Source organism: Boleophthalmus pectinirostris, unplaced genomic scaffold, assembly GCF_026225935.1.
Source record: "Boleophthalmus pectinirostris isolate CB_2022bp ecotype Guang Dong unplaced genomic scaffold, ASM2622593v1 HiC_scaffold_23, whole genome shotgun sequence".
NCBI classification, from domain to species: Eukaryota; Metazoa; Chordata; class Actinopteri; order Gobiiformes; family Gobiidae; genus Boleophthalmus; species Boleophthalmus pectinirostris.
Window position 1 is genome coordinate 21,773,330 of NW_026571207.1, and position 27,409 is coordinate 21,800,738.

A 27,409-nucleotide genomic window follows, 5' to 3' on the forward strand; every position below is an offset into this window, starting at 1 on the left:
GACAACAAGAACCGTACAGAACGGAAAACCGTGGCCTTAAACCGCGATACGAACTGAACCGTGAATTTTGTGAACCATGCCACCCCTACTAACTGTTCAGCTGACTTTGCTGTGGTTCCACATCAGAGTAGTTTAAGGCCAGGTTATAGAGAGAAGTGACAAGCCTAAGTGTAATTTGTTAAACCAATATATTTTTTAGCTTTAGCGTTTAGCTTTAACATTTTGAGACTGCGTATGATCCCATAAAAATGTTTAAATTACTCATTGAAACAGGTGAGAAACAGAATTGTAAGTGATGCAGATAGACATGGAGTGAAAACAAACAAATGCAAGACTTAAATAATTTAACAATGTATAAATAAAATAGCATGTTTTGAAATACAGTATTAAAGGGATATAAAATATGTACATAGGATACACTCAAATATTCTAGATACTATTTAATTCACATATTTTTTCAAATATTAAAGCTCAGTACAGTAATTCCACCCATGGTAGTAATATCACCACCCACAACTCCTATGTACATTTTCATCCCTTGGTTATTTTTAAGTCATACACACCTGTTAAATGATCATCCGGTTCTCACATGTGCTACATTAAGACACTTGTCGCTTTCCTGTTAAAAGTAGCCTTTGATAATGAGATAATTGAGGTCTGTTGCTTGGTTGGACCGGACAAAAACACTGCAGTAATTTCATTCTGGCTGTAGGAAGAGAAAGATAAACACGACAATCTCAGGGGGATTCAATTGGATTTTTGTGGAGCTAAACTATGAAGTGCGAAGGAAATGTCTTAAGCAGTCTTCTGAGAGCCACACTGCGAAATAGGCTTTGTTGTCCCTGGCTATATTTGTATGTAACTTTTCAACTACAATCCCATTCATTCTGCCTTGACTCATTATGATTAAGATTGACTGGCAATATTTCATTGGTTTGGAAGGGGAAAATCTGCTTTCTGACTAGATAAATGGATTTATAGATTAGATTTCCTAATATGTTTGCATCATATTGTTAGCAAATGTCTTATTGAATTGCAAAATTGAAATAAGTCTTTATTGACAAATGTGGTTAAAACTAAAAGTGCAAGATCTTCTATACAAGTGAAATGTGCACAGTGGTTACAGTAACTTCAGTGCTGTTTTAGTCATGTTTTAGAACAGTCTTAGTCCTGGTTTTATTTTTGATTGGTGGAGATCTTGTTTAAGCCTTGTGTTGTTTAGATTTAGACCCTTTTTGCCCTGTTCTATAAATATAGGACAGAGTTTAATCTTCATAAAATGGAATGTGTTTTTGGTTTTACTAAACCTCTCCTCTTAAAAACACATTTATTGTTTTAAATAAATATTGCACTTAAGTTTGTATTGTGCAGGGTCTGCTCTGCATAAACATATTTTTCACTTTTCAAAGATGGTTTTATTTTTATCTCTTAGCTACTCACATGTGTCTTCCCTTTGGTCGGAAATTTGGAGACCAGCCAAGTTAAGTATCGACTTCACACAGTACTGCTCTTCTGTGGCGCACTGGCGTAATTTTCCAAAATGCGTTGGCACAAAAGACCAATTAATATGCATGTACTTACTCAGATGTTTATCGCTCCAGTAACACTGCTTATTTATTACTCTGTATTCTTTCTCTATTTGGGTCTAGCTCCAGCTCTGCTCAAATGCCCCTTGGGTAGAGCAGCTGGTTGTCAGCGGTGACCATTAGACATTGAGGGGAAGAGACAGAGGCTAGTTAGATAGACAGATAGATCGATGGACATATATTCCTTGCTTGAATTTCCTGTCCGTCCTGCAGAAATATTGAAGGTTTCCATGGGAACGTAATGCGAATTGTTGTATCGGTGTTATGATGTAACCTCTGGACGGTGTTGAGAAATGGGAACTATCTCTGCACTGCAAAAGGCATTTCACTGAATGATGGACCATAAAAATGATTTCCTGCAATGGCTGCATGCTGTTTGCACTTATAGAGTTTAAATATTTCTACTCATTTGGATCTCCAAGCTCATGCAATAACTGAATAATGTTATACTAAGCAACATGAGACGTTGAATTGAGGTATACTGCAACTATGTTGTTTCTAATTCATAATAACATGGAATGAGTGAAACATAATGATCGTCTAAAAAAGTGCTATATAAGACTAATGCATTATTACTACTAGTATTATAAAGCGGAAGTGTATGTTTGTTGATTTATCAGATTTCAAAATACAATTCAGTACTGTACTTTACTGCTGCAATTAAGTCGGTCATTTAGATCTCTGCTATCTCAATGCTTCTCCTATACTACTACATTAATGGTCCTATGGCTAACGATAAAATATTCACTCTTTCATAATTCGCCTGTTGAATATTGTTGTAGTCAGAACAGACTTGAAAATAGTGCCTGCCATAGTTCCTTTCATATGTCCAAAGCAGACTACATTACCTTAGTCTGATTGGATTTTAGATTTCTGATTGGATTTCAAAGCAATCGTGGGCCTTTTTGATGTCCTGTTTGTTGGACATTGCAGTGTGCCATTGTCTGACACCAGAGTGTCCAAGTATTTTGACCAGAGTCTTACCACAAACTGAAATTATTTGTTTCTGCCTACAACCTTGGGTTATTTTGTGATTTTATTTATAACCAAGTTTAGACAGTGATAATGTAACAGTTGGATACACAATATAAAAACATCTTTGTATTTATGACTTCCATAAATATGATTTAGTTTAAATCTCATTTCTGTAGTAGGTAAAATAAAATTATCTTTATAGTTTGCATTTTGAAACACCCAGATTGGCAAATCTGTAAAAAGAACAGCTAATTGGTCTCAGACATCCAATGCTGCCTCTCTGTCAAACTGAGTGGCAGCTAGATACAACATACTTAAAATAAAACAACACATGCAAATCAGGCAAAACTGAAACTGGCATTTGCTTTACAATGCTCCATATTGATATTAGTCCTTGTCTTTCAGTTTAGTCCTGTCTATAATGCACACTCAAATGATCAAATCAGAGAAGCCCAGTCATCTAACTAATAGCTTTTCTTCTACCAGTTCCTCCTGGGTCTCAAGCCCCGCACTTGGTGATGTATGCTCCATGCAACGGCAGTGGACAGCTCATCTCTCTCGGCTCCAGGCACCACTGAATAAGCACAACCACCCTGGGCCAATCTCTTTTTAAATGCACTCTGGGCCTTCTGATGCTGTCCCCATAGAAAATGGGAATAAATGCCCTGTAATTGTTTGCGTCTAATGAGAATATGTCACTTAGAGGAAGTCAAATCCTGAACATGGCCAAGTTCCAAGTCTGAAAGCCTCAGTCATTATCAGACCAGTCTTATTTCCCTGAGGCACTTACCATTTAACTAAAAAAAGGATTGTCCAACAGTATCCTTGAGCAAAATATGCAGAAAAAACAACCAAGTAGTTGTGCAAAGTTCCACTTCTTCACTCTATAACATGCTAATTAACTCTATCTATGACTAAACTAGCTTAATGTGAAATGGCATGCACTGAAAATTAATGATGAAAAACATAAATCACACTTTCTATTCTGAACTGTAAATCATTCACATTAGTGATCTTTGAAATTGTATTCACATTTTTAAACGTTCTTTTTAGTCTTTCTCTGCATGTTTTCCTCTCAGTTGTGTGCCCTTTTACATTTCCTTTGACATTCCCCAGACATCTGATAAATATCGGAGCATGTCCTTTAGGAGACATATTCCATTATCATGCTGCTACAGCCCTCATCCTCAGACCAATCTCTCTCTTCTAATCAATGGCCATGCAGCACACCAGCACAGTAGTCACCACATAAAACCAAAATGCACCAACGCTTCGGCAAATGATCAAAACATATACATGACAATCGAATCATGTGGTGACGACGCATGAACGGTGAGCAGACGAGCATGTGCGTGTTACCTGTGTCAGTGTGGAGGTCTTCTGCGTGGCTGTGGTCTTGATTAGGAGGCATGTACTTCCACAGGAGCATGCATCTGTGTGGGGCAGCTCTGAGGTCCTCCTGTCACCGTCAGTCTGCATGGACGGGACAGACCGGAGAGATCAAAAAGAAAGAGGGAGAGAGAGAGTCCTTTTCCCAGTCGGTCCAAGCGTCTAGCACATCTCCATGAGTCTCCCGCTCTCCTGGGTCATTCCAGCCAGCCCCTCGGCAACCGCAGCGCCAGGGAACGTGCGTTTAGGGGGGATGGGAGGTGCTTAGAGGACTCGCGCGGATATGGAAGAGCGATCACAGCACCACCTCCTCCTCCTTCTACACGTCGGACTGCAGCCACTGGTCATGCTACAGCCTCCCAGGGTCTGTGCACTCCTGGTTCAATTTTGTGTGTGCGCACGGCAGCCTGTCCCCCTCAGTGATGCTGCTGCTGCTGCTGCTGCTGCTGGTGCTGGTGGCCAAACGCTCAAGCAGTGTGAGAGAGGAGAGACAGAGAGAGGAGCGGAGGAGGGAAAACTGCAGGAGAGAATAGAAGAAATATAGCTTTCTCTCCTGCTCCACCTATTGGTATCAGTCAATCAGAGGTACATGACTAAAGAATTAATGAGTCACACCTACACAGAGAGTGTGTGTGACTATACAGGAAGCATTAGAGAGGCACACGCAGAGCATCATGTCACTTTTCATATCCCGCATGTGTGAGCTGCTGTGTGCAAACTGTTCTGTGAGTCATTTTACAAAACTGTCACACTCTAGACAGTAGAAAATGTGTATCCATAGGAAGTCATTTACACATCTTGTTCTTGTTCAGAAGTAATTGTAGAACAAATGACACTCAGAAAAGTGTTTGCACGTAATAATGTGGAGTTTTAAACAGATGTGTTACCATTTTTATCCCACAGGGAGCTTGTTTTGCTTTGTTGTGAAGAGCAATGGTTAAATTGTTTTAAAAGAAACTCCAGTCATTCCCAGTTCCACATGTGATGCAACAGTTCCAATTATCAAGAGATTACAGGAACTGCAAAAGTTCATACAAAATCTGTTTAAAGCCTAGATACAGTCTTCTTTGAAATAATGGCAAACAAATTCTCAAGTACCCAGTATACAGATCATTCTTGCAGTTATGGTTTTTACCATTAGTACTGTACTATCACTCTGGATTTCACTTCCTTGATATTTAAAGCACTTTCAGGCCCACCTGTGGAATGTCATTTGGGACCTAAAAATGAAAATCAAAGATATTCATGTTGTCGTCCCATTGTCTACTTCCCTGCTGTTGGTGCTTTACCATCATTATGTCAGGCTCATTATGACTGTAGAAAGTCTTTGTCTCAATAATGGCAAAGGATCTCCTCAGGTGATCAGTAAATCAGCAGGCCTTGGGACCCAACAGCTTTAAAGGCTTTTCCTGAACACCTGGGGGAAGCATAAATCACAGACCAACAGAGCAGATGAGGCGAGACAGGACATTAATAAACAGAAAGCACACGGAGCAAAGAAAATCCAAAAGACATAATGTGAAATGTTGCTACGCACTTTCAATGTTTTCCATTTTTTCTCTGAGCTTGCTGTCTGCTTTGCTTTGGCTGCAGGAGGAATTTAACGAGGAAGATAGAGGGGAATAAAACTGAGAAGATTTGGAGATTGGAAGAAAGAAATTGACAAAGAATTAGGTAAATACAGGCTAAGGGGTAAGGCATCCATCCTCTCATCTGATAATAGCATGCACATTCAAAAGTAGCATTCAAATAACCTCTGCACAGGAAATGTGTCTCCATATTTACAATCTTTTGGGAATAAATGGGAAACATGATGTGCAGACTCACACAAAAACGTCATAGCCTCAAATGCAAGACAATATTAGGAATGGTGTTCATTACTGTCCCCTTATTTAGTTTAGTTTATTATAAACTTTATTTATCCCCAAAGGAAAATTCTATTTACAGTGACAGAGTACAGCATAAAAGACCACACACAGAGCAGTTCACACAGGTCAGGTGCTTGTACAATATGGACATCAGAGCTGGGTATAAGAGTAAATGGGGCATGAAGTGCAAAGGCCGGATACAAAACAGAACAACAACCTTAAAAACAATAAAAAAAAATATAAAAAAACACACACTTGGATATTATCATAGGTGTGTTATACTATACTGTACTTAACTCAGAATTGTACCATACTAACTAAATGCCTCAGGACTTTTGCCTCAAACTGTATTCATAACACGGACATAATGAGCTTGATCTGATAACGCTTGGTATCTCACAGATCCATAAAAACCTAAAAAGAGCAGATGATAATATTGATTGACACAGAGACTTTCCTGAGTTCAGAAGGACAATGTTGTGTTATAATTGCACAGTGACCCCAGACAAGCTTTTTTGAACATTCGCTATCGGTCGACTGTGCTGATGTAATCTGTGGTGGAATCAGACTTGAGGCAGAGGCGGTGAGGAGTGTGTGGAGTAATTAGGCGTGAGGAGGAAGGTTAGGCCTGTGTTAGATATTTGCAGAGAATGAACAGATGCAATTCCCTCACGCTCCTGTACTTCTGTCAGATCCTTGGTTTACTAATAACTTGGCTTCTTACATTTAAACAGACCAATTATCTATACTAATTAATCCATCTGATTTTCTATAATCCTTTGTAACATTTTTGTTTTGCATGGGGATTAATTAAGCTCAAAGAAATATACTCTTCACATGTGGTTTATTTACAATAGCAACACGCGCCACTGAGTTATTCTACTTGATTGTTTTTATCCTTTGACAAATTTAGAGGTGTGCTGCTACGCTAATCTATACAGGATATATCTCACCCAGTAAGGACAGCTTTTAGCTGTCACAGGCTCATAAAGATATGGACTTTTATTTATGCTCATGAGCAACATGTCAATGAAAATGTCAGTGCTACTGCAGTAGTAGAAATTTTGTTTTAGCATAACACTTTACATAATACCTCTTGTAAAATCAGCATAATTACATATTTAATTGCACTCCTGAAAAATGAAGTCAGACACTACGGTGCACAAGATACACCATGAAAAAGTGCAGCCATCATTGTATTTTTTATGCTTAAATAAATGCATTATAGGTCTACTATACAATGGGTTAGCCATCTTCTGGTCTGTATGGAGTTTTTATTGCTGGAAATTGTCCATACTGTAACTTACAAGTTATTCATCTTCATGGAAATAAACAGGAGATGTTACCAGGCCAAATTATGGGTCAGATCTGTTTAGAGGTGATGCTGCTTACAACCAGATGCATGTTTTTCAAGGCATTTTTAAGCAATAAGCTCTTAACGAATAAAATGGATATATACTTTTAATGTCACACTGTGGAACATTTACAGGAAAGCAACTTCCTTGGACTCAAGCAGGTTACAGAAAAGTTACATAGTGCACCTTTACTAGAGAGCAAATAAACCCCATGGCACCAAAGTTGTGTTTGACCTTGCAGAGGATGCAACAGTGTCCGGCCCGCACAAGGCGCAGATTGTGATCATGAGACACTTTGATATCAGCAGCATGAAGCTTAACAGTCAATTAACCCTTTGATCTGGGCTCATCCTTCTGGTACATTCACACACATACATGCACATGCTCACAATACACACAATATCTGCAACCTTCATGGGTCATATTTGCAGTTTAGATTTATGAGCATGCAACCCCAATCTTGTCTTCTTATCTTTAGATGGTTTAAGTAAAGTATGAGCCAGTGTAGCAGCTCAAGGCTTTTATTGGATCAATGGTAGAGCGATGAAAACAGGACAGACATGGCACACCGCCGTTCCTCTAATGACATATTGATGTACTGTTGTGATTACTCTGGATAATTGCAATCTAAAATCAAGATTAATGCTGTCTTTGCTTTAGCAGTATCTCCTATCACTAAAAAACATATTTTTTTACAACTCCTCAGCAACATGGTAATTTATTTGTTAGAAGCTAAGCCCCCATGACACCAAGACCTTTGTCCTATATCTGGTAGTATTATAAGCATAGTTCTTCACTATGCATGTAATATTCATGTCAAATATTCTGTAAGGACTTCCCAAACTTTATCCAGAGAGTTTTGCTAAGAGAGTCATTCAACTTCTTTATTAAAAAGCAGTGGGGTGGGATTAAATAAATGTTCTTTCTTCTTCCCACTCATTTTTGGGCAAAAGTAAAAAATAGCCATGCATATTATACACATGCTTTTTAGTTCTTGTTTCTATTGGTACGACTATACTGCTGTCACGTAGAAGTTCCATCCATCCATTTTCTTCTGCTTATCCGGGGCCGGGTCGCGGGAGCAGCAGTCTAAGCAGGGACTCCCAGACTTCCTTCACCCCAGACACGTCCTCCAGCTCCTCCAGGGGAACCTTGAGGCATTCCCAGGCCAGCCGAGAGACATAGTCCCTCCAGCGTGTCTTGGGTCTTCCCCGGGGCCTCCTCTCGGTGGGACATGCCCGGAACACCTCCCGAGGGAGGCGCCCAGGAGGCATCCGGAACAGATGCCCGAGCCACCTCAACTGGCTCCTCTCGACATGGAGGAGCAGCGGCTCTACTCCGAGCTCCTCCCACATGACTGAGCCTATCTCTAAGGGAGCGCCCAGCCACCTTGCGGAGGAAACTCATTTTGAGCACTTGTATCCACGATGTCGTCTTTTCGGTCATTACCCAGAGCTCATGACCATAGGTGAGAGTAGGAACGAAGACTGACCAGTAAATCGAGAGCTTCACCTTTTGACTCAGCTCCCTCTTCACCACAACAATCGGATACAGCAACAGCATTACTGCAGACGCTGCACCGATCCGCCTGTCAATCTCACGTTCCGTCCTCCCCTCACTCGTGAACAAGACCCCGAGATACTTGAACTCCTCCATTAGAGGCAAGGACTCTCCACCCACCCGGAGAGGGCAAGCCACCTTTTTCCGGTCGAGAACCATGGCCTCGGACTTGGAAGAGCTGATCCTCATCCCAGCCGCTTCACACTCGGCTGCAAACCGCCCCAGTGCACATTGCAGGTCCTGGTTCGATGGAGCCAACAAGACAACATCATCTGCAAACAGCAGAGATGAGATCCTGTGGTCCCCAAACTGGACCCCCTCCGGCCCCTGACTGCACCTAGAAATTCTGTCCATGAATACAATGAACAGAACCGGTGACAAAGGGCAGCCCTGGCGGAGTCCAACATGCACCGGGAACAGGTCTGACTTACTGCCGGCAATGCGAACACAGCTCCTGCTCCAGTCATACAGGGACCAGACAGCCCTTAGCAAAGGGCCCCAGACCCCATACTCCCAGAGCACCCCCCACAGGACACCACGAGGGACATGTTCGAATGCCTTCTCCAAGTCCACAAAGCACATGTGGACTGGTTGGGCAAACTCCCATGAACCCTCAAGCACCTGATGGAGAGTGTAGAGCTGGTCCAGTGTTCCACGGCCAGGACGAAAACCACACTGCTCCTCCTGGATCCGAGGTTCAACTATCGGCCGGATTCTCCTCTCCAGTACCCTGGCATAGACCTTACCGGGAAGGCTGAGAAGTGTGATTCCCCTGTAGTTGGACCACACCCTCCGGTCCCCCTTCTTATACAGAGGGACCACCACCCCGGTTTGCCAGTCCAGAGGCACTGTCCCCAACCGCCACTCGATGTTGCAGAGACGTGTCAGCCAAGACAGCCCCATAACATCCAGAGATTTAAGATACTCAGGACGGATCTTATCCACCCCCGGAGCCTTGCCACCAAGGAGCTTGCCAGCCACCTCAGTAACTTCAGCCAGGGTGATGGACGAGTCTACCTCCGAGTCCCCAGCCTCGGCTTCCTCCTCAGAAGTGGGATTAAGGAGATCTTCAGAGTATTCCTTCCACCGCCAGACAACGTCCCCAGTCAAGGTCAACAGCTCTCCTCCCACACTGTAAACAGTGTTGGTGAAGGACTGCTTCCCCCTCCTGAGGCGCTGGACGGATTGCCAAAATCTCTTTGAGGCCGTTCGATAGTCCTCCTCCATGGCCTCCCCGAACTCCTCCCAGCTCCGAGTTGTTGCCCACGCAACCACACGGGCTGCAGCATGCTTGGCCTGCCAGTACCCATCAGCTGCCTCAGGAGTCCCACGAGCCAACAAGGCCCGATAGGACTCCTTCTTCAGCCTGACGGCATCCCTTACTTCCGGTGTCCACCACCAGGTTCGGGGATTGCCGCCGCGACAGGCACCACAGACCTTATGGCCACAGCTACAAGCGGCCGCATCAACAATAGATGCCGAGAAAGAAGCCCACTCGGACTCCATGTCCCCAGCCTCCCCCGGAATCTGTGAGAAGCCCTCCCGGAGGTGTGAGTTGAAAGTCCTTCTGACAGAGGGCTCCACCAGATGTTCCCAACAGACCCTCACTACATGCATGGGCCTGCCAGGTCTTTTCTGGCTTCCTCCTCCAGCTCAGCCCCTCTCTTCACCCAAGTGTCCAAGACAGAGTCCCCTGTCGGTGCACTGTTTAATACCCCTCCCAGGGACTCCAAGAAGGCCGGGTACTCTACATTGCTGTTCGGCCACTAGGCCGACACCACAGTGAGAGACCTCTCCCAGATCTCTCTGCCCAGATCTCTCCGCACCAGCCGCATATGGCTCCTCCCACAGGTGGTGGATCCACGGAAGGGCGGCCCCACGTTGCTCTTTCAAGTTGTGCCCGGCCAGGCCCCGTGGGGAAGGCCCAGCCACCAGACGCTCGCCATCAGGCACCCACCCCAGGCCTGGCTCAAGGGTGGGGCCCCGGTAACGCCATTCCGGGCGACATAACTGGCCTCCGTATGTGACTCATCATAAGGGGCTTCTGAGCATAGATGTTATTTATAAGAAATGTTCACTTGCCCAAAATAAATAAATACATTTAAAGGTTGTATAGAGGATTTTCCAAGGAACGAGAAATCCAGCGACTGTTTGTCCTTTTTCAAATGTTGCGCATGCGTGAAACCACCCCCTCTCCCCTACAGCTCCCTACGTAGAAACGCCTCCTCCCGCCTCCTCACTACGCCAGAAACAGGTTTGTTTACAGCCGGTGCACTGCACATGACTTGTAAACAACTAACTACAGTGTTGGTTAGGCAAGGCGGAGAAGTGAGGAGCGGGGGGAGGGGGTGTGCGGACATTTCGTGCGCGGACGAGAAGTGAGGAGCAGGGAGAAGAGTGGAGCAGGGAGAGAGGAGAGGAGAGAGGAGAGGGGAGCGGAGATTCCGTGCCCGGAGAAGTGAGGAGCAGGGGGAAGAGCGGATCGGGCAGCGGGGACAGGAGCAGGAAAGGGGTGCAGAGAAGGTTGCGCGGAGATTCAGTGCAAATGAACTAGCTACAACACGCAGCAGCAAGCGGACTCTTTCTTTGCCTTGAAAATTACGTTTTCAGACATAGGATATCGCTTTCGTGTCCTGAAAAACATTTGACTAGCTCTTGGAAATAAAGTACGTTTTCATAATAAGCAGAAGTGACCTGTCCAGGAGTAATTTGGCGACCAGTGCGTCAGTCTTTAGACCCTGCGTCTGCTTCAGTTGCGACATCGCTGGAATGAATCTTCAAGAATCACCTTAGTTTGGCTTCGCTGCTTTTCCCCTTGTCTTCTTCTTTCAGCAATCTCAAAAACGGACTTTCTTTTGCGGCTAACTGCTCCTGGATTCTTGTCTGCCATTGCAACAAACTTTGTGCTAACTGCGAGGAAGATATAGGTAAAAAAAAAGCCGCTAAGAACTGTTGCGTTGGTGGAGTAAACAGCGTCTGTGCGTCTGTGGACTGCGTGACAGGCGTACGCAAACCATGTACCGGCGGCGCGCAGGCAAGTCAGTTACGCTAGAAACGTAGGGAGATTGATTGACAGCCTGTCAGCTAACAGATAACGAGGCAGTGTCGTTATCTATTGGCAAATGTTTAGCTGGCCCCACCACATCCAGAGTTGATGAATTTTTATTCTCTTTTTTTTTGGTCATCATAATTACAAGGCTACTGCATCTCTATAATGCTATCATTGACAATTTGAAACAAAAAAAAAATCCTCCATACAACCTTTAAAAAGTCACCAAATAATTGAAGGATTTTACATACCATAGCAGCAACAGGTGGCTAAAAGAAATACGAATTTGCTTTAATTTGAAGCTGTGAGAGTTACTGGTGGTCCTGCATTATAGATGTGTCTTTATGTAAAAGTAAAGAATTATTATTTCTCCCTCTGGCAACTCAGCTTTTAGAGCCTCATTTAAAGGTATAAAGATAAAATATCCTCTGTTTTCCCATTAGTCCACCGTTGCTTTCTGATTCCCGGTAGTCATAGGCACCAGTTGTGTGGTATTTGTCTAAAGATAGCCTTTTGACAGCTCTTTTTGAGAGGTGCACCATAGACTTTGCTTTTCTTCTGGGGGGAGACTAAAAACACCTTTTGGGACTTAGAATAGGGCACTAGAAGAACAAATTAAAAGACAACATACTGGTACAAAAACTCAAGCTTCTCTGGCTTGCAGATTAAAATGAGACCCTCTTTTGAAATTACAAAGCCATCTTGTATTTGCCTCTCTTGTGAGGACAACAGGAGGCCTGCTTATTACTGATTACAACTGCCTGTCATGCTGAGCTAAAAGGAGACATTGTGCATTGTAGATTCATAAATGCCCAGCTTTATTGCCAACATGTTTGCATAATTGTTGGAAATGTAAGTTTGAAAAATTTTGGTCAAGCACTGCTGTATTCAGACAACATATGCACAGCATGCAGTTCCTTTTCATGTAATATTTCTGGCTGAATGTGTTTAGTTTCATCTTCCGCCTATCTTTGATTCTGCTCTCTGAAAGCTACAGTTAATCGTCAGTCTCTGCTTTAATCATCTGATCATAATTATCTCTTGATATAAGAATTAATGATTTCTCAAGGTCACTGTCCTGGACTAATTGGAGCTACCTTCACGAAAGATATCTGTGCTGGGCCTCATACTGGAGTCGCACTGTAGACATATTTTATTAATGTGCAAATGACAACAGACAGCAAGACGTCAGAGATGACTGATCCTTTTTGGATACACTCGACTTGTTGTAACAGTTGTATCTTCAAGAGACTTTGCTCTAATAGCAAGTTTTCATTCCTCATTACATTTCTTGAGATAAATATTGGATACTTAGCTCATTGCTCCATCCATAATATACTCTGCTATGTTTTGAAGACAGGTTCTAAACAAATTGTTGTGAATAGTGTGGAAAATTACTCGCAATTCTGATCTGACAGTTCAGACCTCTGCTGCAATTTCCACAATGATAGTGTGGGACAGCACCCAAACCTACAGTCTCATTGACCACTGACATCTTGTGGTATTATGTCAGGTAATGTCTAGTAATCTACAAGTGTGGAATCATTTTATTGTAATCTAAGTACCACTTTAAAATAACCACACTATTTACAGCCTTAATAAAGCATGATTAAAATAAATGAATCCTGATGAAAAAATTATTTATTAAGAATGATTCAGGCCTAGTAAATGAATAGCCTGATTCATCAGCCAGTTTAATTTTGTTTCACTTCGTAGAAACCATCTGTCCTCACAGTGTTAGAATTCGTTTGCTCTACAGTAGGTGGGTACTTTTTATCATTTAACCAATCGCTGCTATTTGGTAGTCACATATGTAATGTGCCACTAATGGGGCTAACTGGTATATTAAGCTTTTCCCAAATCCCATAGGAAGAAGGGCAATAACATGAAATTCATCAAACCTTCTCTTTATTCTGGCTTTAAATCACTGATCTCGGGAATCGTTGACAACACTGAATATATGGCTCTTCGCTGATTGGCTGGTGTTCGAACTTGCACTTCCGTCTATTGTATTTTGATTCCTGACTTAGTTGCTAGAGAGAAATTAAATTGAGCAGAGGCACTAGGTGGCGCCAGCCTGACTAGTAAAAGAAGGGGTTAGGATGTAATATGTAAACAGATTAGGTCATGAAAAACATAAAACAACGGCAAAGTTTAACATAAGTTGACCACATTATGCTTTGTATGTATGATGAGAGCTGATGTCTTGAGTGGTGTGAGCAGCCCGTCCTAACAGTCCCCCAGCTGTCTATCTGTCCAAAGCCTCAGAGCTGAGCCATCTGCGGAGCTCCACATTTGGGACCAGCGTACCTCAAGGCCTCCTGGAAGTCAGACAGACGTGTCACTTGACCTTTTATACTCTGTTTCACTCCCTGAATTAGTTAGTAGCCTAATAAAATTGTCCTCTTGGCTTATGTTGCACTAATTATGCCAGTGTGTGGTATGTCTGTCTTTTGCTATAGTGCTAGTGACTCACAGTGCTCATAGTTGCTTTAAAACACTGGCTTTTAAAGAACTGTTCTTGATGACTTCTTCACTAGTTCTAACCTGAGGGCACTGAAGGGTTTGCTATGAACTCTCTTTGCTATCTGTTTTGGAGAAATAAAGAGAAGGTTAAATTTACCTATCATGATATCTCTCTTTGAACAACATGATCCAGTCAGTGTGATGCCAGTCATTTTTGCAGAATAAGGTAAAATTTGTAAACTGTGGCCTGGTCAAAATAACACATATATACAAACCTCTGATGCATTCTTTCTGGTGTATTGTGTTTTTATTGTATTGCATTTAACCCCTACTTTGCTGTGAAGGTCAGACTGATGCTATATTGGGATCTAATGTAATAAGCAAATGTTAATTGAAGAGGCCATTTAATGCTGGCATGGCACAGAATCTAATATGGACAAAGAGGTTTAACAGGACAAGAGGTAAATGACCCATGATGTAACGGTGAAGAAAATGTTTGTTCTCCCTCGAGAGCAGAGCTTAAAAGGATTGTCAGGAGCAAGGGGGTCCTGGCTTAAAATGCAATGCCATTCACAATAGATGTCTATGCCCTTGGGCGCCATGGCGACTGTACAGTTGTGTCAGTCGGGTTTAGGAAGGCCTTTGTATGTGTCTCTAAGTGCCCTTGATTTGGAGCGTCCTTCCATCATCATTGTCACTAGCAGCAGCTCTCAGCAGAACAATGCATCTGGGGCTATGGGGTGAGAACAAAAAAACTCCACACATGTACCAGAGGATGTTTATAGGGGAAATATACAAAGGTTTTCCAGGATTTCAATCAAACCTGGGCTCTTGCTGTGTGTGTTTAATCCATTAAAAAATCTAGATTTGGTACTGCTACTGTTGAAAAAACACCCCTACAGCCCTATTCGAAAGGGGAAAAAATTCTCATATACTAGATCTACTAATTCAAAAGAAAAAGCTCTTAATATTATGACATTAAAGAGGTGAGCAAAACGTTAAAGTCATGATCTTCTTAATTGCACTGCAAGTTTCAAGGACGCAATTTGAAATACCTACAAATTTTACCTGCCTCACAGTCAGAGCAGGACAGAACATTTAACTCTTGGAAGATGGAGGATTTGCCACCTGCTTGTCTCTGTGGAGATGTTATTAAACTTTTCTATTCCCAATGAGACAAGTAGGCAGCCCCACACACAGTTAAGTTTGCATATTTGCCTATTTATTTAGCAGCAAAAAAACTGTAACTGACGAATGCCAAATAGATCTAATAATGTCATAGTGGAACATTCCACACAAAGCCGTAACAAAGAGAAACTTAAACACCTTTAAGCATACAGTTGCGTTAAACATTAAGCACTGTATTGATATAGCAATCTCTTCAAATTTGCAAATTGCCACATGGATCAGATAATGCTTTATTTACTGCTACCCTTTATCTAATGCATGCCCTACTTCCTATCTCAGAATTATTTAATATGTTCCTTAATCCAGATAGTGTTTGGGAACCCTGCCAAAGGTATGGGAGGAGACTAGCAAGCACACAGTATTTCTTGTCACGCAACCATAATCCTTTCTCCAGCTTTACTTTAGCATGGCGTTTTCACTGCACTGCACACCATTATGCTCCTGTCTCCTCTCATCTCGCTCCTTCCTCTCCTCTCATTAGCTGAAGAAGACAGCCTTGGTTTAGCGTAACAAGCTGTCCATTTCCCTGTGTATGTATGAGGCATTATTTTTATGTGTGTGTTTACATGCCTGCTATTCCCCTAAGCACCAGGCGGCTGGCCAGTTGCAAGGCAATGTCTTTTAAAAGCATCTCATTAGCGGTTCCACTTGGAGTCCAGACTGCTCTTTCTTCTTCTACAGCCGTTCTGTGTGCATTAGACTGATGATGATCTCTCTGTCTCTGGAGCAGAACGAGATGGGCACCGACCAACTTAAAACAGCACTGTCCCAAGCTGCAAGTTGATTTTACATGTATGCGCTCTAATAATCAGCACCCTGAGTTATAGACTTTTTATGATGCTTGATTAAATATAGTATGCTGTATGCTAGTCACTGGTAGACTGGCCGGAAGAAGTAATTACATCTGAAATCGTTAACATGCAAAATGGTTTATTAGCCAGCTGCTACATAAGGTTAAATACATAGCTGACTTTGCATACACTTTGTGCTAAAGAAGCAGCTGCCTTTGATTATCATCATCTATAAAATTTTAAACTTAATTGCAATCTTTTACCGCCTTTTAACAAAGATGCATTCATATTTATGCCTCTGCCACAATCAAGTACACATTTGAATTCTCATACTGTGAACCAGTTTTGGCATAGTGCTAATCTTTTATTCTTAAGCAGTCCCATTTCCATTCCCTTTTGTGACCAAACTGATTTTATAATGAAATATATTACTGTCTTTTGAATACCAAATATCCCCTAAGTACAAAGTTAAATGACTGTTTCTAATTCTGGACTACACATATTAGAAAAGTTATAATGAGCCCTTTTAAAGAATAAAAATACATTATCTTTGCATCTGGATGTTGGAGAGCACAAACTTACATTGTCCTATTTTGGATCGTATCTTGTGAGTAGATACATGTTTATGTGTATGGACCTGTTAAAGGACACATATTACACATTTTGTAGCTTTTTGTTTGGTAATTCTTTTTGGAGGCTCTGAGCCTCAGGAATTACTCCAATTCAGTTTTCTCTGAATTATTATTTCACCAGTAGATAGCCTGTGCACGTTTTAAGTGACATTAAGCATGTTAATTTGTATAAAATGTTCAATATTCATGTGCACTAACATGTCAACACTGCACCCATTCTCTGTGAGGGCTTTAAAATGGTTTAATAATCTGTATTGAACTTATTTGCTGTCCAAAACAGCAGGCTCATGCAAAATAATACAATCCGAATGGTGATGGTGGCTCACACGGCAATTTCCAGAATAAGAATTTCGAAGAAATATATACAAGTAATACAAATAATGCATAATATGTACATTATGTCATTTCTGCATAGCTGTTCTACACTAAGGTGATATTAGTTTAGAGTCAAGTTCATGTTTTTCCCATGTTTATTGCATGCAGACTGTGTGTTTGAGGGGCAGTAACTGTCCTGAGCTGCAGATCTCTGTGTACTTCTTTATATTTAAGGTAGTCCATCATCATTTTATGGACTTCTTTTCAATTGGCCTGGATTGCTTCCATAACATTCCTGTGCAAGACAGAGAACTAGCTGCAGTAGGGGAATGTTTTTTTCTGTGTTTTATTCCTTTACCGTTATTCTTTTATAGTCACTCTGCATTATCCTTGGGCTTGAAGTACAGATGTGACAGAAAACATAATGCACTGCTTTTTAGTCCATAGTAGTCTGTTTGTGGCAGTGCTAAATGTACTCACAGTTATGGATACGTGATAGAAACCAGGACTCAAGTTATGAGAATGAAATATGCCCCATTAGAGAAACAGAGTCCCTTTTCTTTTTGAATCATAAGCCTTTTAAAAAATAATGCATGACCTCAGTCATAAACATTCAAAGATTATTGTTTTATTCAGATTTAGGTGTTGTCAATTTTAATCCGTCTGATTCAATATATTGTGAACTGTTTAACAGGTGATTAATATACACTTGCCTGAGGAAACACAGTATACGTTGCAAAGTATTGAAAAGCAAAATTCTAGCACCACTTTAAGCAATATAGGGTTATGGCTAAGTGAAAACATCATGGATCATGGATCTGGGAATATTGTTATACATTTTTAGCCACAAACTATGCTGGTTCCAAGCCTGAATAAATGTTGCACATACACATTATCCACAGAACATTTAACCACAGACTAAATCTGTATGCAAATATTGGTTTGCTACTAGAATGTAGATGATTTGCTGTGTCGACTCCAAAGCTGACGTCATGATGATGCATTTTTGATTATTTGATTTTGACTTAGATTTCAAAAATAGTTTATGACTAGTTATTGGAAATAAAACTGTTTATACACATTCACTGATGTTTCGGAAGTCCTTTAACGAGGCCACGGTGACTTGGTGTTATTCTGGGAGCGGGACAGACACTCAGATTCATTTTTCATGCTGCTATTGGATTTGCACATTTCACTTTCAAGGATTCTCAGTGGCATGTGAAAGCTTGGAGTATATTTCAGCCACTGAAAGCTGGGCATGAATAAGTTAACAGTGTCAAAATGTTTATTTATTCATTTATGAGTCTGTGCTGCTCATGCTCTAGCAGTAGCTCACCACCAAAGCACAATAACATATGCTTTTGTCTGAATGCAAATTATCTAGTCTGTCTGCAGTGTTTTGAAATGAGTCCATATTATATAACTGTGGTCTATTTTCCTTTAAGGATTTCTCTTGAGATTTTAACTTCCTGAATTGGCCATGATTAAAGGTTTAGAGAATCCATCTTTGATTAAAATGGTCATCTGGCATACATCAATTATTTAGATTGTCAAGGGAAGGTAAATTTATTTCACTAGATTCAAGATGCAATACAGATGGGATGTATTTCAAAATGAATGACTACAAATGAAAATACTATTTTATCAGCATACGTTTTGTTGTGATTATACTATATATGTTTTCCCATTGAATTGTATTGTGGAATATATCATACCAATACACATATTGATAGATACAACAAGTAATTAATAAAAAATCCAATGTTAGTGTTACTTGCCTTGATGTACACCTTTAGAGACTGGTTTGTATTGGCTTGTATAATAAAATTATATGATTTTTCTGTCAAGTCAGCAATGCTTAGATTATAATTGCACTGAGTAAATGAATGACTATAATAATGCACATACAGTCACAGGCGGCCACTAAACCGTTTATTCAGCTCTGTGCAGTAAAATGAATACCACCTCCTCTTGTTTATAATGTCTTTATAGTCACCAGAATATTTCCTGCCAAGAGGTATTTCATGATGATTCTGCAGACTGTGTCAATGGGTTTTAATAGGAAATGAAAAGGAGTCCACCCCAGTCACTGTCCATGCGTTCCCTAGGCTTGGAAATCTTTTGTTTTCAACTTTGCATAAGGTGAAGTCATCGTTTTGTGACTATGAGAGCCACACATTATTACCACAATTTTGAACTGAGGTTTAAAGTAGTGCTGCATGATCTGTCACAAAATGTATCCTGTATTGCTATGTCAGTCAATATTTTTCATATCATAAGAAAGGTCTGTTCTACTAAATTATTCGTAGTGAGCAATTTACATAATAATGTAGTTAAACTAAACTCAATATCCTTACTATATGGTGAAATATCACTTTTGTTATTGCTTTGTTATATTGTTATTGCACAATTATAAACAAGCTATCAAACATTGCATTTTTTTTTCTTATATTATATAGCCCTGGTAGTACAGCTGTTTACAATCTAAAAGTTTGTAATCCCTAGGCTACTAGAAATGGAGGGTGCATGTGATTTTAGGGTTTTGTTTCATTTATTCATTGTGCATAGTACTTCATTTTTCAATTTTATTTTGGTAAAGATACTACTTTTATTCTACATAACCAGGATACCACAGACAATTTGCAAACTCTTCAACCTTGTTTACCTTGTGCCAACACTGTGCAATATAAATAACCAATATAACCAATTCATAAATCATCTTTGGTGTAAGTGGTCTATGCTTTATAAGTTTGTTGTTTCACAAAGATAACTCCTTTATTAAACTAGACACCTGTAAATTCAGACTTAATTGCCCACCATGTGTTTCATGAAATAGTGAACCAAAGTTTAGTGGTGTTTTATGTGATCATTTTGAACAAAGTGATTGGACAGCATGTGCCTAAAACCACCAAAATGTCTGCTTGACTCTGTGTTGCTTTGTTGTTTGTTTTGCAGAGAGAGATGATTCACTGTTGTTTTTGTTTCTGTCAGTCCTACTGTTTACATCCCCGTGTGGTTAATTGGATCAGCCGGCACTTCTTAACAACATACTGCTAATATGAATGACTTCTTGCTAACACCAGATATATACAAATGCATCAACCCAGAAAGACATATGAATGTAGAATAACAAAACATCAACAAAGAAAAGATGAACCCCTTACAAGGTACTAGATAAAAGTTTGTGGACCTGATGCTTCTCAAAGAATGGTCTTTGCACTGAGCAATAAATCTTCATCTAAATGAATTGTAGTGAAAACATTTCTTTAACTTTTATTTTTAATTTTATATTTTAGGCCTATTTCAAAACTGTATTCTAACTCAGTCTAACAACGTGAGCTGTCTACACCAAAATAAATTGTGAAAATATTTTTTCCATAGCATTTTCACATTCACTGAAACCTTTAACCTAGTATTGTAGGAGAAGGCTCTATTTTGTGTGACGTCAGAAATTGTAGCCGGGAACTGCCTTACTGTAATAAGGTGCAGATCAAAAACTCTGATCCATTTGTGCAAGCGACACATGGTAAGAAAAGCTTTGAGAAGCCTGAACACTTCAGGGACTAGGAGCTATCCTACATCTGTGGTCCTGTCTCCCTGCAGGCACTGTCCAATAACATTCCTTTCAGCAGTGTAATCAAAGACACGAGGTCCATGGAGGATTTGTGAATGTAGAGATGCCAACACTCTTATTCACCTACTTGTTTTCTAAAGTGAACAAACAGGTAAATTAAGTAAATGTTGTTTGGTTGGGGGAAATTTCGTTTTACTGTTTTCTGTTACTATTTATTGTTTTCTGCATAACTGCAGATGTTACACCAGTGCTGTGAGTGACCTCACAGAGCTTGGGACACCAAAAACTTGATTCATAGCATTAAAGTAAGTCATCAAAAGAGATGTAAATATACTCATCAAACTAGTGTCAGAATATGTTTGAATGAATTCTAAGTTTAGTAATTAGCATCTTAAAAACTCCAATGTGTTAACATTAGGATAAAGTCTTTGAGATGGGGCAACACAATCTCAAGCTTTGCTGCAGTGTTATTGCTGTGATTCTCAAAGTGGGGTCTCCAAGGAGGTTCCTGGGGCACGTGTTGGGGTCCGCCAAAAATTTTAATAAGACTGAACATTATTTAAATGCTACTGTTTCTGATGATATACAAGCCCAAACATATAATGTTTTTGATGGAAACAACTAAACCAATAAAATAAGGATAATGAGAAACAGAATATATATAAACAGATCTCAGAAGCTAAGCAAGGCCGGGCCTGGTTAGTACTTGGATGGGAGACCACTGGGAAAATGAGGTGTCACAGTGGGGTGCCAGTGGCAAAAACTGTTGCTGTCCTGAGGCAATACACTTCACCCACATTGCCTAGTATGAAAGTGGTGTACCTGTGAGTGATGGTGGTGGTTGGACAGACCGTTGGCACCGATTGGCATGGCAGCTGCGCTTCCGTCAGTCTGCCCCAGGACAGCTGTGGCTACAATAGTAGCTTACCATCACCGAGTATGAAGTGAATGAATAATGCTGAATAATGCTCTGTAAAGCATTTTTGTGACATGTCTGTGAAAAGCTCTATATAAATAAAGATTTATTTATTTACTTACTTACTAAACACAGTTTGAACTTCTGAATTTTCTTGTGATGTAATGGTGGAGACCATTAGAGGCTGCTTGAGTATTTTCATACTGATAAGGGGTCTGTGGGCCTTAAAGGTTTGAGAAGTTTGAGAGTTTTGGATCTGAATTTCCCTCTCTTCTCTTCTGTTTTTGTTGGTGTTTATAATTCTTACAATGTTCAAATACTGACTTCTAATGTGAAGATGTGAATCTAAATCATGTCAGCTCAAACTTCTAAAGCTATGAACACTTTGACCCAAAATCTTAGGTAAAGCCTGTGAGCACAACTTTCAGTCATAAGCAACATAATTTTAACTGAGCGCTTCATATTTGTGTGTAGACAGAATCATTGCTCTTAATGATTTCAGGAGTTTGTCTCAATTAACCCACAGCTTGGCTTCCGGAGACGAGGGAATACTGCGTAACAGAGTCAAAATTAAATCTAATGCTGCTGCTAATTATGAAGAGTATTTTCTCTTCAGTCACTTTCACCTTCAACTTAATCTGGCCCGCTGAGAATAAAGCATAGTTCTGAGGCATTTCATTATCTAATCTACAAAGACACTGTTCCTTACACACACATGGCCCCATTACCTTCATATCTCTGTCATACGGTGCCTAATTATGTGTTGAAATTTTGACAGTGTCGAATGTACGATTTCGAGTGTTGTCTCATCTTTCTAGAACATGCTCCATAGAGAGATCCAAACAGACATGGATGGAGATGAAAAGAGTCTACTCAGCTGCAGGCCTTTAATCATGAAACTCATAAAAACAGCTAAGCCCCACAGTGCTACACCTCTCCAGTGGCCCCATACTTCTGCAGTATACAGTATACTGTATAAACACATAGAGGAAGAACAAGCACTGGCCCATTCGCTCAGTAAGACAGCAAGTCACACCTGACATCACCTGTCATGCCCACACCACACTATCCAATTTTTCTGTGCGATCGTGAGAATATATAACTGTAGAATAGAGGTGTAAAATCAATGGCCCCACACTTAATATTTCTATGCAAGGACTTTCCTGTGCATGACTTTCAGTAAATTACCTCAATCACATTTTTATTCCTAGCTAAGAAGATATCAGTCTCTATAGTGTTAGGTTTAATGAGTAATTATATAATGATTTATAGTATAACTCTGGCAGTAGTGGCTGGACTCTGCAGTAGTTCAGGGGTAATGGTGATTTTGTTTGAGTGACAGTAATGGAAAAAATAATATAAACACACCATGAAAACTTATTTTTCATTACATATAAAACAATACACTTTCAGATGTAAAACCATGGCAAAAATTTGGAAATTAAAGCTAATCCTTTTGGTAACACTGTCTTCAGGGCTTTTCATCATGCTGAAATGGTTGAAACGGTCAAAATGCGTTGGCGTACCTCCATGTAATAAAAGACTTTTATTCTACACAGTTAGCGTGCCTAGGATTTTTTGTCCCTTTTAGTTCTTCACAAAAAGTCATTTCATTCTCAGCACAAACCTTTTCTACAGTTTTTCTTTTGGCACAGTGAAGTACTCACGTCCCAACCTCAGCAACTGTTCTTTTGGCTTTCTTATGTACGCAAGTGATTCCTAAATTTATATTGATGTTTGTCTCAAATGCTAGTATGCTATATTTTCTCAAGTCTGTGGATGTAAATGGGTAAAAGTTCATTGACTTGTTAATGTGAAATATTTGATGTGAAAAGTATTGTTGGAGATCATTAGTATGCAGTATGCACTGTGGGATTCTTGGCCATTTCTCTTCCTCCCTCTGTGAGATACATTATTGCAGCACAACACAAGTTTCATCACTTGTACATAAAAACTTACCAAGCTGCAATATATAACTCTAAAGTTTACCTCAAAACATTGTGTCAACCTTGTGACCTTCCTTGTGAGTCAGATGGTGTATTTTATTGAAGGAAACTTGTTGTTGCCGGTGGTTGTGACTGTGTAGGTGTGTGCGCATTGCAACGGTGATTCTCAAACTTTTTATAATGGAAATCTGGAAAATATAGGCCTTCCAGTAATCAGTGTATACAGTAACAAATTGAGGAATTAATTATATATACACAGATGTGATTCTAATTAAAGGAATATGTTTTGCTGGTAGATAATGTTTACTCTGTCCCTTAGTTCTTATTACTTACTAATTCTTACTCTGCTATGACTGTATAATTTAGCTGCCTGACCAATCTTCTACATTTTGTTTGAATATAGAAGAATCTAGAGCGTGAAAAACGTCCATCCTGACTTGGGGGGCAGCCCAGTCACAGCTGCTAATTTGTAGCATGTGTGTCTCAAACGCGCAAGATGTCTTTTCTCAAATTCTCCTAACATTCAGAACTAAATGTATAATTTATTTTACCTTAGATAAACAACAGTTTAATGCTTTGCTTGTTGATTCTGGAGAAATTCACACTGTTTCTTCTTTGTCTGCGTTATTTTGTCCCCCTTTTTACCTGTAATATGCCATGTACCAAGTGTTTCAGAGTGTAGGACACAGAGGAGTAAGACCACCTTTGTCCCTTCAATCGTACAACTCCCCAACTCTGACTCCTTTCAGTTTAACATGAGCTCCATTGTATGCATGTTATGATTTTATGTATACCTTTATTATGTAACACTGCTACTCTCAGTGCTTTTTAATTGCACCTTGGGGATACTAAATAAATGAAAGTAAATAAATTGAATTGTTTGTTTTCACACAACATATCATGTGATTGGTTAATCTGCCTGCCAGTCATGCTCTGAAACTGAGGAGACAAGATATGGTTGTAATTAAAGTTTGTGGTAAGATATAATAGGTTGTTCTGGAATATAGATTATTACATTACATTTATGTTTACATCATTTATATATGATGGGCTTGCCTCTCTACAGATCTGGCCTGTAACTTTCCCTGGTGCAACACAGCTCTCCCTTTCTCCATAAAGATAGAGAAGTTAATGCCATACTATGGATCATTTAAAAAAAAAAAAAAAAAGTAACAACATTTCAGTGGAGACAAGAGGGAGACGGACGATCAACTAGAAAAATTATGCTGTGCATCGTCCAACCCATAGCAGACATAAATCAGGCCTTAAATTAAACTGAGTGAGGCATAAACTGCATGTCTCCTGGTTCTATTTCAGCCCACTCACCTCTCCTTGTACCTGTACTGTTTTGAAATCTGCTCCTTCCACACGATCACCTGCAAAATCATGGAGATACATTGATTCCGGTGAGAGTATTAGTGTATCTTACCAAGCACAGCTGGGGAGCATGATAGTACGTTGCTGGTGTCTCCTGAGAGCTTGCCTCTATCTGCTGATCTGCCCCCAGGCTTTCCATCTGAGCAGCTGTGTTCAGATGTACTGTTTATGTTGGTAGGATGTGCACTAATAGTCACACAGTCTCAGAGGCGAAGCAAAGGGGGAACATGCTATGCGCCTGTGATCTCATCTGGTAAGCTGTTTTCCACTGGTGAGGCATTACTCCTAGCTACACAAGCCACAGAGATTGAGCAAGTAAACAGGAGCTGACACACGTGATACAAGTGTTAAGAAAAGGGCCCTCCAAGGTTAAATGTTTGTGAAGCTGGAGTTGATGATAGAGATTTCCAATAAGGTTAACTGTAGTTTCTCTCACATGATAAACTAGGACCAAAGTAAGCAGAGGATAAACCTGGTGAAGTCAGGAACATCTAAAGATAGAATTGCCAGAGGAGGAAAAATGCATGTCTTCATTAATGCAATAAATAAACTCTTCTCAACTGAACTGAATATGTTTGTGCTTTGTCTGGGGTGTTCCAGAAAATGGGGTTAAACTGATGTATCTCTGGGCAAAAAAAAAAAGATGATGCCACAAGGCCAAATTACAAATCAGATTTGGTCAGTAGAAACCCTGTTCAGAGACAGAATGTATGTTTTTCAAGCTGTATTTTGAGTAATAAAAGTGCCAATTCCATTATCAGTAAGTTTAATACCATACTGTGGAACATGCCAAGCAAATAAATAAAAATAAAAAAAATTAAGTTACATGGTACACTTTTAAATTGAACTAGAAAAATCACTTTTTATTAGATTTTTTTTTTTTTTTTTTTTTTTTGCTCCTTTAATAGACTGCAGAGAACATGAAGTGGCCTGTGGAGCAGTGTCTTGTACTTATGCAAAATGAATGGCTTCACACGGAGAGCAAAGCAGATTATAAAGATGTGTGGACATTATATTTATCACTGTGGACCCGAACAGAGTGACTCTGCACATGCGTGCTTTCCTCTTCAGCCCTTTGCTTGTCTCCTCTGCCTCTTTCGGAATTAAATCACAATCTTTCAATTCATTTTCTTTTTCTCCTTTGTGTGCCCCTGTCCCTCAACCAATCTTTCACCATTTTACTCCAGATCGTAACCCCTCTCTCTGGAGTCCAAAGCTGGCTCATTTCACAATACCTTTCATTGTCAAACAGAAAAATGAAAACTCCAACCGCATGTACACAAGGTTTGGTAGTAATGGGATTTCAAGTTGAGGACATGGGCTGTACAATATTTGTGTTTTTAGCTTTGTAAAATAGAAAAAGATTTGCTTTAACCACAGAACATTATAACAAAACAGAATCTCATATCAGACTGAACGCCATACCATTGTTTCAATACATGAGTTTTAAAATAAGGTAAAATCTGCATAGCTCACAATGAAGACATTAAAAAAATATTATATCTCTTGAATGATGAAATGTGTTGAAATTCAACTATGAACAGATTTAGGTAAGGTTAAGGTATTGAAACCATAGGAAAATAAGTGTGCACTTGACCCACCCTTCATTGCAATGGGTGACACAGCAACAAGCATACAAACTCCCAGCATCTTCTGTGAGGTGATAGCTACTCCGCCACACCTGATATAGAAATTTCAATTTGCTTTATACTATGCTGCAATAGACCTAATACTATGATAATCCAAGGGGCATGCCAGTCGATATGTTATGTATGGGATATCAACTTTGAATTGGAAGAATGAGCAATGTCATAGAAAACAATGGAGCCACTCACAATTTGTAGAAGATTATATCATGTGTCATCTTTGCAGTGAGACAAAGGCAGCCAAGGGGATAGGCTGAAGAAAGCCTGTCTCATGAAGGCGCTGGCTCTCGATCATCCATGGACAGTGCGCTAATAGAGTTGTTTGCATGCAAGTGCTACCTCCCTGCAAGGATCACTCACAGGTCAGCTGCACACATGTCACCTACTCGCTAAGCCAAATATATACACACAAGCACACACAACACAATTAATCAAAATCAACACTAATGCAGTTATACCTCCACAGTCGCCAAGATAATGAAACAATATGGCAAAACAACGCTCGCTCGAGTCCCATAAAGAGACTATTATACTTTATCAGTGTCAGCTTGCATATTGGTGCAATGGTTTGTTGATATGGTATATTTTAAAATGTAATTCCACACATAAGGTTGCAAAATAAATGGAGCAGTTTGATTTATGGAATTCAGCACACATCTCTAGATGGATAGGCATTTAAGTATAGTGATTATTTACTTTTTTATGAGGCCACAAATGACAAGATTGAGTGCTTCCTTGTATTCAGTATTGAACGCATGTTATGTTTGAAGTACAAA